General features: G+C 32.8%; 1 long non-coding RNA gene across 1 annotated transcript in view; it reads left to right on the top strand.

Moving 5' to 3' along the window:
• The first annotated feature begins 1,469 nt into the window (after positions 1-1,469).
• The window catches only part of LOC147808191 (uncharacterized), a 213,274-nt gene continuing 198,288 nt past the window's right edge, over positions 1,470-16,455 (top strand). Inside the window, exon 1 of the long non-coding RNA XR_015434765.1 lies at positions 1,470-2,088. This is a non-coding gene — a long non-coding RNA (uncharacterized LOC147808191). The remainder of the gene's footprint in view (positions 2,089-16,455) is intronic.

The following is a 16,455-nucleotide window of genomic DNA, read 5'->3' as shown; positions in this document are numbered from 1 at the left end:
ATCTTATTCTGGAAAAAATAGTTTTGAGGCAACTCCGGCTAAGTACACTACTAAGCAGATTTTTGAGCTGAAACTGTTTCTAAGCTTTTGTTAAGTTGAAAGATATTCTCTAAAAATAGTAGAATACCTCAATCAACACGAAGATTTGAACCTGATACCTCCTACGCTTTTGAGAAATTGGCAGCGGAACAATAGTCTGAGGTTACTCACTCCTCTCACTCTTGCTTTTAGATCTGTGATAGAATCTTATTTTTTCAGTAATTGATGTAGGATAGCTGAACAAACATTCTTTGATTGAATCCCATACTTGACAGTACTATTTTGGGCTATAAGAATTACTCTGTAATAAGACTCACTTTTATCTTCAATGTTTTGATTGTATCGTAGTTTTGGAAATATAGGGAAGAACTAAAACGACGTCAATTAGTGACTATGAACGCAGATTGCGAGAGTAGCCTTGTACCTCGCGATTGTGGTACCTCGAAGGTACCTATAAAAGGTTCATTTTTTTTGCTTTATTTATTGTTGTACAAACATATACAGTCTTTTATGCTCATTACAAAGACGGACGGGATTCGTATCCCTCTACGCTACAGAGCTTTTTGACGAATTGGAGAGATCATAAGAAGTAAAGAGGGTACTATAAATTGATACTATAAAGCCTCTAAAAACTTTTTTCTCAAAAACTGGAGAAATACAAGCTCTTAATAGCAAATTTAAAAACTAAAAATCAAGACATCACATAATGCAAAAGCGCATCTCTCATTACTTTTTCTATTCATCATCCGTCCCGCAGTGGACTGATCGTTAAGGCAAGGTTCCTGAAGATCACCGAAGTCAAGCATCACTGGCTGCGGTCAGTTTGCGGGTGGGTGATCACTTGGATTAGTCTGCGTAGGGACCGAGTGTGTGCGGTATTGGTCCTCGTTAAACTGTTCTACCGTAAATTGCTCGACTTCGCGTGCAGGTCGTCGGGCTACCAAAGCGGGAGTGCCATCCCCTCTGAAGATGATCAAAATTGTGGTGGCATGTCTTCGGATCATCCTCAGGGATGTTTCCCAGGCCGTCGTCAATAGCCCATTGTGCAGCTCTAGAGCGACCCTCATTGGCTGAGAGGTCTCGCCGTTCCAAGAAGCACTGTTTAGCATGGAGATATCGAGTTCAAACCCCACCTCAATCCAGAGTGTATCTTTCTGCATTTCGTCTCTTATTTGAGCTATTTGTTCTTTCATTTTGCAAAAGCTTCGAAGCCCTTCTTTCAATTGCACATCAATTTTCTTAACTAACTCATTGTTGTGCATACTTATACAGGCTAGAATACGCATTACAAGTTATGAACTTACAAGCCCTTGTCAGTTTGAAAAACACAGCGGCGCAAGTTAGAGAAAGACATTACAAAGAAGCACCTTGGGATACGGTAGACTTTCTACCTCCATGTTATAGAGCATTCGGCGGAACGGCAAAATCGCATCGTCAATGAAGCCTTTAATTGAGAACGCAAGCCTACGTATATATGTGTGAATAAATGAATATATTGTACGCCAGCTTACATCGTCATAATTGTTTGTATATACTCTAGTTTTAGAAGTAAAAGCTCATATTACATCTTATTATTTATGAGAAATTCATAATTCTGATTCTTAATTATTGGTGTTAATGGAAATGCAGCGTAAAGATCGTGCCACATCGCTAAACTTTCATGTTCTTTTCGGTTTCTACTATCAATTCACTGCTGGGAATCAATTTAGATGTATGCACGACAAGCCGATTTCTTCTTTGAAACTCTGCATTGACTTCGCTGAAATTATTCGATCCTGGATTCTTATATACTAAATCCTTATCGAAGAATCAAATAAATGATTTGTGAAATCGTAAAAAGATGCCATTTAAATATTTCGATTTGTTTAGAATTTTGCTCGTTGGTGCATTCTGATCTCTGACACAAAGAGGTGTGCTTAAAACCCATTACGAGTTCCGAAAAGTAGGCGACGAAAAACAGTTGATAAACAGAATTCATCTTTTAGATTGATCACAAGACTATATTCTGAAATAGTATGCAAAAATACCCTTGGATCTTTTGTCGAACAGGTAATCATTTAAACTCTGTTATTAAGTATATCGTAATGCTGTTTTGTAAATGTCTGTTATGTAAAGAATTTACTTCTGATCTAGAAAATAACAAATTCTATAATTCTATTCAAATTTAGACGGATCACTATTAAGATAGACAGGCATGAAAACATTGAAACTTGTTTGATTGCTTGGGAAATTTTGAAGGATTTTTTTAAAAATAAAATATACATGACTGGCAGTGTGTCTGGAATATTCTAGACACTCTAACTCTATTTTTCGTCAAAAAAAATTATCTTGCTGCGATAAAAAAATAATACAATTTGAGAGTTTTTGAAACAAATGTTTTAGATATGAAACATATACTGTATTTCGCAGTAACTTATGTTTTTGAGGTTAACTAAAACCATTTTTCAGTAATTCCTTGAAGCTGTTTATAGAAACATGGTTTTGAGTTTAATTGCAAACTTTTCAGCAATCATTTATCAAATACGTAATTTATGAAATCGTAAGTTTTGTAGATGTTTTTATCACACACTGTGTATATTTTAAATGTAAGTTTAAAAAGCTTTGTTTATATTATCAAGTTCAGATAGTTCAAAAAGCTTTGCATGTGCATAATTTGTTTCATAACTTCCTATCACCAATCGTATATTTTTAAGTTGAACACCTTATAAACGTCTTTAAACATAATTTTAAAACACTACATTCATGGAAGATTCTTCATTGATTAAAATTTTATCGTGATCAATTCTAACTTTTTCAATTCATTGCTGTTTCCTGTACGTAATATCACGATTTTTTTTCACACAACTGTGGATGATCACCTATAGACATTATGAATATTATAGACATAGTTATCTGTAACAATTCGAGGATGTTATATGTTTTTAAATGTAAACTTGGTAATTGAAGTTCAATCATCAAACTAAATATCTAGAAATCTTTATTGTGAATTAAATGCTTAGAACACTAAAAATGCTTAAAAAGATACGTTTAATTTTAATAATATTTTGAGTTGCATATCTACACTATTTTTTTTTCTTTTTTAGTTTTTATTGTCCCTGCACCAAATTTCATATACTAAGTATGCTGACTTTATTATATAAAATTAATCTTACATAAAAGTGGGTAACATACAGGTTTTATTTTTTACGATTTCACACATTTTGTGTAAAATAAATTATTCAGTCAAGTAAATTGCAAAAAAAAAATGTAATAAATTAGATGGAAATCTTTCATAGATTTTAATTAAAGATTGAAATATATGCACAATAATTAATTATAGCGAGCATAAGTGCACAAAATTTGATTGCTAATTCCTTTCATAGTTCAATTACCATGCACAGCTATAGATAGGAATTTCACTTTAGTTGCAGTAAATGGTCGAAGTTCAAAAGCGAAAGTGGTTGAAAAGTGCCATATTTAATTATGTCTAATGAACCGCGTAATAACTTTTAGACGTATAATTAATCCATCCTAATGAAATTATTTTAAACGTTATGACGGTGATTTTCCAGAAATTAGTTTTGCGAATATAAAGTTTTGAAGATATCTGTATTAATTGAGCATTGTTGTACGTACTTTTGATATTTGTACCTGATAATAATTCGTTTCTGCCATAAAAATAATATCAAGTCAGGATTCGATTTCATCAAGATATTTTCTTTATAAAAATTGAAAAAATTTTGCAAAATATAGAATCTATATTTTTTTAATAAAAGGAAAGTATGAAATGTGTTAGCTCAAACACACACTTTTAATAATAATAAGATTAAATTATGATTTAAAAATAATTATGCCACACAGCAAGACTTAGGTAATTGCATGAATGTGGCTTGATATGGGCGTTGCTATTTGAATAAAAAAATCTTTTTTTATTTACAGAGTGGATATCTGCACTGTAGAAAGGGCGTTTTGATTTTGAGAAAAGAAAATTATTTTAATTATAATAATTGTAATAAATTCGTTCTCTATCAGTGAGAAATATTAAGAAAAAATTTTTTAATAGACCAGTCACTAGACAAAAAGCAAATTTTTTTCCTGATTTTCCACACTTGTAGGGAAAAAAAAGAAGAGAGTAACTATAATTTTAGTTTTCTCAAAATAAGTTATCGGACATGTCTACAAAGCAGAGATTCAGTTTCAAAGTTATCATAGCGTTTGTTTCTAATAATGTTGAACATGTACACATAGCTGTGACAATTTGATATTTAAGAGCAGTAATGGAAGCCTATGTTATGTTCTGCAAATATTGCTATTACAAGTATATTTAAACTTTTAAAAGTAATAAAATTATGTATACGTGGTATATAGTCATTGGAATTTTAGAAAAGCTTAGGTGGGACGGGGTGGAAATATCTTTGTATATAGTTGCAATAGCCAGTCAGTCGTTGTGGTGAATAAAGTCTCCTCTGACTATAGTTTGGGCCAGGGTATGTGGTTCCCGTGCTGAAAGGTTATGTCGGGCTGCGCTTTTTCATTCTAATATACTCTTCACAATGGTTTCACAGACTACTAAGTCCATGCTTGATTGAGTGACTGTTGAGCTTGAAGCTGATGCTTGGTGATTACTACTTTCCCTTTTATAATGCGGTTGTAGTATATTAGCATTTGGTGCACTAGCATTGTCTTCGGATTTGAAGGAAGCGTTGGTTTCGTTGACAATGGCTCGTTGGTGTAGTTATACTGGGATATTATCATACAAACAATTGCAGAACGAGAGTTCTTCTTCGTCAGCACTACAGCCTAGCGCAGGCCAAGACTTTCTCAATTAGCTGCCTCTGAGCTAGATTTTTCCACCTGTTTATTCCCAACAATTTTAAGTCCTTCTCAACACTGTCCAACCATCTTGTAGCTAGTCTCCCTCTTCTTCCAGTTCCTTCAATTCTCAAAAAAGTAAGTTTTTTAACTAGGCCCAAATCTTCACGCCGAAAAACGTGCCTTAGCCATCTGATCCTGTAGGCCTTAATAACCTTCAAAATATTGGGTAATCTTATTTATTGTATATCTCAGAATATTGTATATATCAGAACGAGAGTTAGTTCTTGTTGATACCGTTTCAACTTTTTTATATATTCGTGAAAAGGTTTATTATAATAACTCATGCTCAAGACAAATATACTTGTTTAGATAACTTGCAAAAAGTTATGGAAGAATAAATAAGCTCTTATTCTAAAACGTTTCATTTCGAATATATTTAGAGTTTTCTTTAATACATTAATGTAGGAAGCCCTAACCGTTAAAAGTAATTATTTTTAAATATAAAAGGGAAGTTCTTTGTTTTCTTTTCGATCATAAAAGAAAGAATTTTAAAGACGTAGCTTTGATGTGTTTATTTTTTTAGAGGCTTTAGCTTAACTATCTCCTACACACCCATTCAAAACAATTTATTTCCATGATAAATTTAGTGAAAGTTTTACGAAGCTGAAATTGAACAGTAATAACTCTATTTAAACTGCTTATTTTAAACCTAAACAAACAACCCTACAACTGGTCACGCTGTTCTCATACTTTCATCTCTTTTGGTGGACTCCAGAGATTAGATCGTCAAAACATGCATCTCACCATTATCAATCAAACCTTAAAGGTAATCCTGACTGATTACGCTGCTCATTTATGAAAATAAAATTACGGCCATAATCTGAAAAGTGTAGTTTTAGCTGAAGGTCAGATATGCCGGATAAGTTTTGAATAAAAGTATTTCCTAGTCATTATTTATTTCTTCACCCAGAAAATGCATGAGTTTATTTCATACTGTTTATAATAAACTAAATTTTTAAAACAACAATGATCATGATAGTTGTTGTTTTAAGGGGTAGTCCATAAATGATGGAGCTTGGAGAGACAAGAAGAGGTACTTAAATTTCTGACAGGGGTACTGAAAAGTATGACCTTGCACATTTTGGTTAAGATGAAAACATTTAATATCAGCAGATTAAATATTATTATTGTCTTTATTCATATTTTTTTAATCAAAATAAGTATTTATTTAACCATTGTTGTTACGCACTCTAAGGTCGTTAAAACACATAGTTCAAGTTTAAAAACTAACCGACCTGGTGGCCGAGTGGTTAGCGTGCCTGACTGCGGAGCCACTGGTCGCGGATTCGAATCCTGCTCAGGGCATGGATGTTTCTTTCTCTCTCTGTGTTCTATTTCCTTTCTCGATTGTGTGAATGTTACCCACCCTATAAACGGGTTTGTGGCTGTGTGACGTGGGCGAGGCTGCTCCACCGTCGTGGCCTCGTCACAGGTGCCCACTGGGTAACGAGAAGAGAGTAGTAGTTCTGTCATTTCTGTGGCCAATGGGACAACGCCCAAGTGCCCGCCATTAAAAAAGAAAAAGTTTAAAAACTAATTTTGAAATATATTTTGAAATTGCTGCTAGTAGTGTATGTTTATGTAATGTCACACGGTATTTGAAAAATAAGGGGGGGGGTGTAAGGTGAAGTGGCACTTTGTGATAAAACAAAAGAAAGGAGGAGATAAAATTTTTTAAAAAAAAGGCGAGATATAATTTATGCGCAAATTAAAATGGAATAGTTTTTTTTTTTTTTTTTTTTTTTGAAAAAAGAAAGACTGACTTTACACTGTAAGAAGTGGCGTACACAGAGGGGGAGAAGGAGGCAACGTCTCCACGCATATAGCCAACGGGGTATCTAAACGAACATTAAATATCTAAACTTAATATTAAAACTGTTACTAGATATCAAACATAAATTTTCTTAGGAAATTACTTATTAGGTAATTAGTAAGAGAATAAGTACTTATTGGTTTAAGAAAAGCTGACCGGACTATGTAGTGGTCAGGGAGATGATCTCGCATCAAAAATGTTCTCGTTTAGCATAAATGTTTTTTTATTCTCTGTACTGTCTTTATTGTGGGAGTAACGTTGGCCCATCTAATATGGTGTCCCTGAAAAAGTGGCAAACAAAACTACCCTGCTAATAATTGAATGACGATTATCAATCGGGAAGAAAAAAATAGTCTTGGAGAAATATTTTTCAATGAAGAATGAAATGAAATTTTCAAACAAGTTGTATTTTTTTAAAAAATATAATAATTATTTATTTCATTTTAAAACCGCTGTTAAGCAGTCGACACAATTCTGAGTTTACGACTACCAATGTTCTCTGCAACCTTGCGATTTTGAACCCAATCCAGAAAGCAAGAGAACTCCTGGATCAAGTATTAGGAGAAAATTGCCTTCATGGAGGACTTTTCGATGGACCTAACCCTCATTTGCTTTACATGGAAAGTAAAACCATGAAATCCACTTCTTTTTTTTTTTTTTAAAAAGGAAGAAAACTGCCGTTATACTGTAAGAAATAGGCATGCGAGGAGAAGTTTCGTTATTGTATAGTTTCAGTTTTCGGATTAATTACAACCGGGGATGGGACATTTGCTTATTCAATTATAGTTACTAATATAAATCATTACAATAGCTAGGCTACGTACTGGAAATTTCAAGGGCCTGAAGATCTCACGCACCCATATAAAATTCTATCCCATCTGCAAGTACTGTCCTCATCTGCAACTAACTCCAGACCATGTTTTTGACTGCCAGGCCATTATCGGCTTCCTCTTTCAACTTGGAGCACCTCCCATCGAAATTCTCCATGGCCATCGGGCTTCAGAACTTGCAAACCTTGTTATCAAGACTTTTGGAGGACTCTAATCTTTGCACTAGCATAGACACGACAACAACAACAACAATTTAAATCATCTGTTTATATTGCAACTTAAGTATAAATACTACTTTTTTTATATTAAATCTTTTTATATATATATATATATATATATATATATATATATATATATATATATATATATATATATATATATATATATATATATATATATTTGGGGTGAGGTAGGTAAAGTTCTCGTTTGGTCAGGAGCTCAATTAATTCGGCTAAAGGATGGATGTCTAATCGGATCGGATTGCAGTTCAATCGATCAGAATCCATTATAATGTAATGTCCATGGTAATTTTTAATGTTGTAGAGTCCTCGCATGATTAGGTGGTTGGGGACAATAATACGGAGAACTGGTGATTACTACCATTATCTATACTTCAATCAAAATAATGAAAGGGTAAAATACATGTGTGCAAGTTAGTTTTCAGATAATCATACCGGATGAGTCCTAGAATAATCTATTTGTTTAGCTCTAGTGACCATCAAAAATCAAAAGTATTTAATTGTATGCTACTGAAAAAAATTGAATTTTATCTTTTTTTACTCAAAAAAAATTCTTGCTTTTTATTTTTACGATTAATTATCAATTGTGTTTGTAAATCTTCATTTATAAAGTGTATTTATTAAATACACGAAAAGAATAAACTTAGAAATAAAACCAAATAGTATGAAAGTAATAATTAATCACGTTAACTTGGGGTTTTCTTTTTTGATATTTATTATTTATTGGTAATCATTAATTATATCTGATGCGCACAGATCCAAAACTATTCAACCATATGTTATTCTCATTTGGTTGCATTATATAATTCTTTTTAGGATCATTTTTTTCTAATTAGAAAGCTTTTATCTCCATCGAGTTTTTATATTAACGAATTTATCTTCATCGGTAGTAAGATTGATGATAGTTTATCATCAATATGGTATGGGATTCCAAAGTAATGCTTGAACAATTTCTGTTTTGTTTTCCTTGTTTAGAAACTATTATTTTTTAAAGAAACACTATTCGAAACACATCTCTCATATATATATATATATATATATATATATATATATATATATATATATATATATATATATATATATATATATATATATATATATATATATATATATATATATATATATATATATATATATATATATATATATATATAAATTTCTATTGATATAAGAGTTATCACATAAATTAGGGAAAAAACACGAAAATATGACCATAACTCAAAAATTTACACATAGAATGATGAAACTGGCGCACATTATAGTGTACGTAACATTATATAAAATAACATTAAAAGCATTAACAAGACGATAATGATGTAACAAAAATTATATGTATCAAATGAATAAATCAGATACGTCAATTTGGAATGGAAAAAAAACCCTTCTGTATGGAGTATTATTACCTCTGGTAGTAATACAGCTTGAATAGCCATGTCGATGGTTTATAAAGATACCGGCACAAGTGCAAAAAATGACTGTCATGCCTCCATGTTGTGATGGCGCTGTCATCAAGGTAGATGTTGTAAAAAGACAGAGGAGGGAACGCTCTGATGGAGAGCGGAAGCGAATTGTTTAGGTGGATTGGTTATATTAATTTTCTTCAAACTTCATTTTTTTCTTTGTTAATAAATATTTGTGTTGTTAACTGGTTACCATTTATTTGGCCAATTGTGATTTTGGGAAGTATCTGAATGAAGAAGGGAAAAGGAGGAAAAATTATACGTTATATCACAGCACGCTCTCATACGAGAAACAGAGCATAAATCAAGGTATGAGATTTATCATATTCTGTTTATGAAAAACAATTAAGAATTGAATTATGAGAAGTATTGATTTTAAGTGATATTCTTAAAGAGGAGAATAACTGTATTAGAAAGTAGAGAGTTGTAGGAGATTTAAAGAAATTATAATTATTTTGGGAATAGAAATAAATAGAACAATTATGTTTAACATAAGGGGGATGAAAAAAGAAGATTTGGTAGTAGCTGCCGAAGAATTAGGTTTAGAAGTAAAATCTGAGCATAAAGTTGTTGATTTAAAAGATTTGATAGAAGAAAGTGATCAATTTAAAAATGACTTTGATTTTGTTAAAGAATTTTTAATTACTACAGTTACCGAACGTATCGAACGAGAGAAAAAAGAAGCAGAATTGCTAAATGCAGAAAAGAATCAAAACAAAACAACAACTGAAGCAGCATTAGAACTCGAGAAGACTAGGCTTGAGATTGTTAAAGCACAATTAGAATTAACTAGAATGCAAACAGAGAGTAATAGCTCTAACTCAAATGTAGGAAATGATTTTAGTTCGAATAATAATAACTTAGAAACATTAATCAAAAGCGTTAAAACTTTAACTATTTCCGTTCCTAGTAAACCCGAATCTTGGAATTTATTTTTTACGTCTCTTGAAAAAGCATTTGTAATAAAAAATGTCCCGGAAGAATTTAAAGTCGAAATATTATTTAATCTGTTAGGTGAACGAGCGGCACATTTGGTAGTTTATGCAAACGCGGAAGAAATAAAAGATTATCCTAAAGTTAAAGCTTTAATTTTAAAAGAATTTCAACCTACCCCAGAAGCCTGTTTAGAAAACTTTCTAAACGCCAAAAGATCTAAAAATGAAAACCATATGCAATTTGCTAGTAGACTAAGAGCCAATTGGGACTTTTATTGTGAACTTAAAAATGTAAAAGATTTTGAAACGCTGAATGAATTAATAGTTAGCGATAGATTACTAAGTGCGTTAGACAACGAAACACGAAGCTATGTTAGAATAAAACAATTAGATACTTGGCTTAAACCTAGGCAGATCGCTGAATTGTGCAATAATTGGTTTACTTCTAAAGGTAGAAATTTTTCAGAATTGTATGATAATTCGGTTAACAATCGCAATCCGAATGGAAACACTAAGTATGTTCCACCACCTTTGAGAAAATCCCCATTTACTAGAGAAAACAAATATTTTCCCCACACACGCGAATGTTATATCTGTTCTAGTAACTCACATATGGCTAAGAGTTGCCCAAATAGAAGAAATAAATACTATGATCATTCAAATAAAGCCGGTAATGATATTCAAAACAAAACGCGAAGTAACACACAAACGTCAATGAATAAATCCAGTGATAATACTGCAGTTGTTACAAATGTAAATTCAAAACATTTGCAGAGTTCTAAAACTTTAAATGAAATTAATTTGTACCCGTTACAAAAAGTCACAATTTCTATTGCAAGTAGACAAATAGACGCGATCATCGATAGCGGGGCTGAGATTTCAATTTTGAATACGACCCTACTTCCGTCTTTAGAAATAGAAGCTAAGGGAAAAATAATTTTACAATCCGCATTTAAAGAACAAGTCGAGGCGAAATTAGCTATATTGCCAGTTTATTATAAGAACCCTGAGGATTGTCTATTTTATAGTTCAAATATTTTGTTTGCTTTAACAGATAAACTAAACATCCCTTGTTTAATTACACCGGACGCTTATAATTCTTTGATTTATCAAAATGATGATTCAGCTGAAATCGAAAACACTTTAGTTTTAGAATGCGACCCGTCAGTAGACGAGGGGGAAGAAATGAATAAAAGTTCATCAAGGTCAGAGGATTCATTTTCTCAATCCGAAGAAAGTGAAACAGGGTGCGATATTTATTTAATGTCGAATACTAATAAATTATGCAGTTCTAGCGATGAATATTCGGAGGCTAATAAATTTCGAGAAATGCAGAAAGATTGTTTAACTTTAAAGAATTCTTTTGAAGATGCTAGTTTGAAAAAGAATAATTTCTTTTTGCGAGATGATTTATTATTTCATAAAGATAAAATTTGTGGCGATACAATATATCAATTAGTATTACCTAAAATTTATAGGGATAAAGTTCTTCAATTAGCTCATAATGAGAATCATTTAGGAATACGAAAAACTAAGGAACGCATAAAATTATCTTTTTATTGGCCTAATGTTTCAAAAGATGTTGAAAATTATTGTAAAACTTGCAAAAATTGTCAATTGAAAAGTCCGGAGCGAAAATCTGATAAAATTCCTATAACCCCTGTCGTTAGAGCTCCATATCCTTTTCACACGGTAAATATAGATTTAATTGGAGAAATTGTTCCACCCTCAGGTAGAAAACATAAGTATTGTTTATGTTTAATTGATCAAAATTCTAGATGGCCCGAAGTCGTCCCACTAAAAAATTTGTCTGCTAAGACAACATGCGATGCCCTTTTAGAGATATCCATGCGTACCGGAATTCCAGAAGTAATTTGTAGTGACCAGGGTACTAATTTTACTTCGCAATTGACGAAAGAATTTGAAAATAGGTTAGGAGCAAGTCCTAGATTTTCCACTCCATCTTACCCAGCTTCAAATGGTTTAGTAGAGAAATGGAATAGGGTTTTTAAACATATGTTACACCATGTTATCCGTTCAGATCCTACCGATTGGGATAAACATATTCCATATTTACTTTTTGCGTACCGCGAAGTACCAAATTGTACGACGGGAATATCTCCTTTTAAACTTATGTATGGACGCGAAGCTAGAGGCCCTTTGTCAGTTCTGAAATCTTCTTGGTCAGGTGAGATTCCATTACCCTTAAATCTTAGCAATTCGGCTGTAGATTATTTACAGGAATTAAAAATAAATTTGGAAAAGGCCGCAGATCTCGCTTCTTTGACTACGACTAAGAAACAAAATTCTTACGCTCATTATTTTAATCGAAGTACAAGAATGAAAGAGTTTAAGAAAGGTGAATTAGTCTATTTACTCATTCCGGATTCTTCGAATAAACTGTACGCAAGATGGACAGGACCAGGCGAAATAATAGAACGAATTAATCCTAATTCATATAAGGTTAAATTACCAGATGGCAATGTGCGACATATTCATGCTAACAAAATAAGACATTTTCATGCTAGAACACAAACCGTGGGAGTTATTTTCGAAGATGATGTTGAATTTGGTGAAATTCATCCTACACCAATTATAACACCTTTGTTAGGAAAAGATGACATTGAGGTAGATGTTAGTCATTTAGAAGAAAGTAAACAAACAGAGTTGCTTGAACTTTTGCACAAGCATGCATCATTATTCTCCGGTAAAGTACAAGTAGCTAATGTAGGTGAACATAAAATTCGATTAATACCAGGTGCTGAGAGGAAGAAACCCTACATTTACAAAATCCCCGAATCTTTAAAGAATGGAGTTAACAAACAAATTTCAGAATTAGAAAATCTAGGTCTTATTGAGCCCAGTGAAGCAGATATTGCTTACCCAGTAGTTTGCGTGGCAAAGAAGGATGGTAGTATGCGTTTATGCATCGATTTCAGACATTTAAATGCTGTAACAAAACCTTTTGATTACCCAATGGAAAATTCATCAGATCTCATCAACCAAATTGGACATGCTAAAATTATATCCTGCCTAGATGTATTAAAAGGGTACTGGGAAATTCCTTTAGAAGAGGAAAGCCGTGATCTTACTTCATTTAAAACTCATCAAGCCCAATATAGATGGAAGGTAATGCCATTTGGTCTCCGCAACGCAGCAGCTTCTTTTCAGAAAGTGATGAACAGTGCTTTAAGTGAATATCGTGAATTCTGCAAAGCATATCTCGATGATATAGCAATATTTTCTTGTGACTGGGATACACATCTTAAACAATTAGATATGGTACTGTCTAAATCAGTGGTTTCCAAACTTGATGTTACTACGCCTCCCTTAAAAATATTTAATAATTTGGCGCCCCCCCCCCCCCCTGAAGATTTCATAAGATAAAAGCACAAACATTTTTACTCTTATAAAATTTATTCATACAAACTAATGGAAAACGATATTTTATTATTGTTTTTAATGAGATGGATGTGCTTGTCTATTAGTACAAAGTTTATCAAATCTTGGTGTTTGTGACGATATAGTTACTCGTAGCTCTTTTTCTACAACTAAACGAGCTCGATATTTGGATTTCATTGCAGCCAAGGCTGAAAATCCCGTTTCGCATAAATCTGATATTGCGAACGGCAGCAGTACTTTCAAAGCTTCGTTTGACAAAGTGTTATATTCTGTATGAAGATTCAACCACAATTAAACCAGAGATGCAGTCTGAAATTTATGTTTTAATGTAGAATCACAAGATAATTCAATAAATTTTTCTTTTTCAATACTTGTCAATCCAAATTCATCATCTTCCTTGTCGATAAATGGATTCTGTATCCGCGCAAACTTTGTAAAATCAAGATCACTAAAATAATTCGAAAATTGAAGCAACAAACCATTCAAGTGTTCCACAAAGAGATTTTTGTGTGCTTCTATGTTATCTCGAGTGCATAAATTTAAACGTGGAAACATGTCAATCTTATTTTTTTGCAAATTTGATTTCCATAGCTCCACTTTTTCGATAAATGCTTTCACTTTGTCCTTTTGTATAAACAAATGCATTTGAGGTCCTTGCATTGATTTATTAAGAACACTCAATTTTTCAAAAATGTCAACCAAATATGTAAGTTTAACGATAAAATTATCATCCCTAAACATATTGCCGTCTTCTTTATGATTTTCCTCGAGAAACATAGCAATTTCTTCTTTGAGTTCAAGTGCACTATGAATAACTTTTGTACGAGATAGCCAGAGCACTTCACAATAGTACAGAAGTGAAATGTAATTAGCTCGCATATCTTCACACAGTTTTGCGAACAACCTTGCTTTTAATGGACTGTTTTTTATGTAATTTATAACTTTCGTTACTTTTGCAAAAACATTGTTAAGTTCCTCGCTTATAGCTTTTGATACGAGAGCTGCTCTGTGGAGCATGCAGTGCTTCCAGAGAACCTCAGGTGTTTTCATTTTAACTAGTGTTTGAAGACCAGTTTTGAGTCCCGCTATTGATTGTGCACCGTCAGTACAGAGCCCAATGCAATTATTCCACATTATGTCGTTCTCATTAAAAAAATCTGTCTATTATTTTGAAAATTTCATTGTATGTGGCTCTGTCAGGAATTGGTTCGCAAAATAAGATATCTTCAATTATATTAGTATCGTCAACATATCGAACATATGCAATTAAATGTGCGTCTTTAGCTACATCAGTAGCTTCATCTACTTGTACGGCGAATTTTGAAGTACGCATTCGTGAAACTAATTGGTCACAAAGATCTTCAGATATATCATCAATTCTTCTGCCAATTGTATTATCAGCAAGCGGTATTTGTCGCAGCTGATTCGCATAAGATTGGCCAAACATTACTTTGACCATATCAATAGCTGCTGGCAAAACTAAGGTTTCTGCTATTGTGTGGGGTTTTTTACATTGCGCGATTCTGAACGACACTAGGTATGATGCTAGTAATGCATTTGATAGAATATGAACAATTTTTTTGAAATTTTGCTTGTTTTTAGATAACTCATCCAATTTTCCTTAAAAAAATTCTTGGGGCTTACCAACGTATTCAGAATGAATAGTTTCAAGATGTCGTTTCAATTTGTCGGGTCTCATACTATCAGCAGCTAAAACTTTTGAACACAGCAAACACATTGGTTTTTCCACATTATCGTTAATAATATTAATAAATTCCGAACGATAAATAGGATAAGTTATATTTCCTTGTCTTGGAAGTTCTTCCTTCCTGTTCTTTGTGGCTTGTATTCCCACTACTTGTGCCAACATCAGAATCTTCATTATTGGTGGATTTTCGCTTATATCCTATCAAAAACTTATCCATTTGTCTGGAAATATTAGGAATAATATTATGTTATTCTAAAAAAAATAAAACGATCAAATATATAAAAAAATAAAACTATTAAATTGCTTACTATTATGATCAGTGGGCAATCACGTCAATAACAACAGAAACACAACCTAACACTGCTGAACCAATTAAATATTAGCTGTGACACGAAACAAATTGGTGAGCTAAACGTGCGTCGATCTTTTCTGGATGTGTGGCATCCAGTGGCATTAGTGCGCGCATCTCGCTTTTGATAAGTTGCGTCGGTCGAGTGACGCTAGTGTCGCCAAATTAACGACGGTCTTGGTTCAAAAGATTTGTCGGGGTCTAGGACGTCTAGATATATGGATGCTAAGTTACGAAATGTTTAATTGAGCGATAAAGCACGATGGTATTTTTTCATTTATTCTCTCATTTTTTACATAGAAAACTTTAGCAGTAATTTGGAAAATTGTTCACTGTGACTAATTTTCGCGGCTCCCTTTAGACTAGTCCGCTCCTCCCTAGGGAGGCGCGCCTCCCAGTTTGGAAAACGCTGGTCTAAATTAACTAATCTAAAATTCACCGTTAATGTCAAGAAATGTGTTTTCGCAAAAACACAAATCAAGTATTTAGGTCATATTATAGGAGATGGTAGACATGAACCAGATCCTGAAAAGCTTCGTGCTATTGAAATCATCGAAACACCGAAAACCAAGTCAGCTTTAAAAAGTGCTTTAGGTCTCTTTAATTATTACAGAAATTATATACAAAACTATGCTGAGATAGCAAAACCATTGACGGATTTAACCAAAAAGAAAGTTCCAGAGCTTATTCCTTGGACTGACGTAGAGGAATTATCCTTCCAAAAACTAAAGAAGAAGTTGATTGAAGCTCCTTCTCTTTATACTCCAGATCCTAAAAAACCGTATGTTATAGAGTGTGATGCAAGTTCTTATGGTGTTGGTGCTTG

Source organism: Parasteatoda tepidariorum, chromosome 6 (assembly GCF_982258835.1).
Source record: "Parasteatoda tepidariorum strain Cologne lab strain chromosome 6, Ptep-v5.0, whole genome shotgun sequence".
Classification (NCBI taxonomy): Eukaryota; Metazoa; Arthropoda; class Arachnida; order Araneae; family Theridiidae; genus Parasteatoda; species Parasteatoda tepidariorum.
This window is presented reverse-complemented; position numbering and strand designations above follow the sequence as displayed.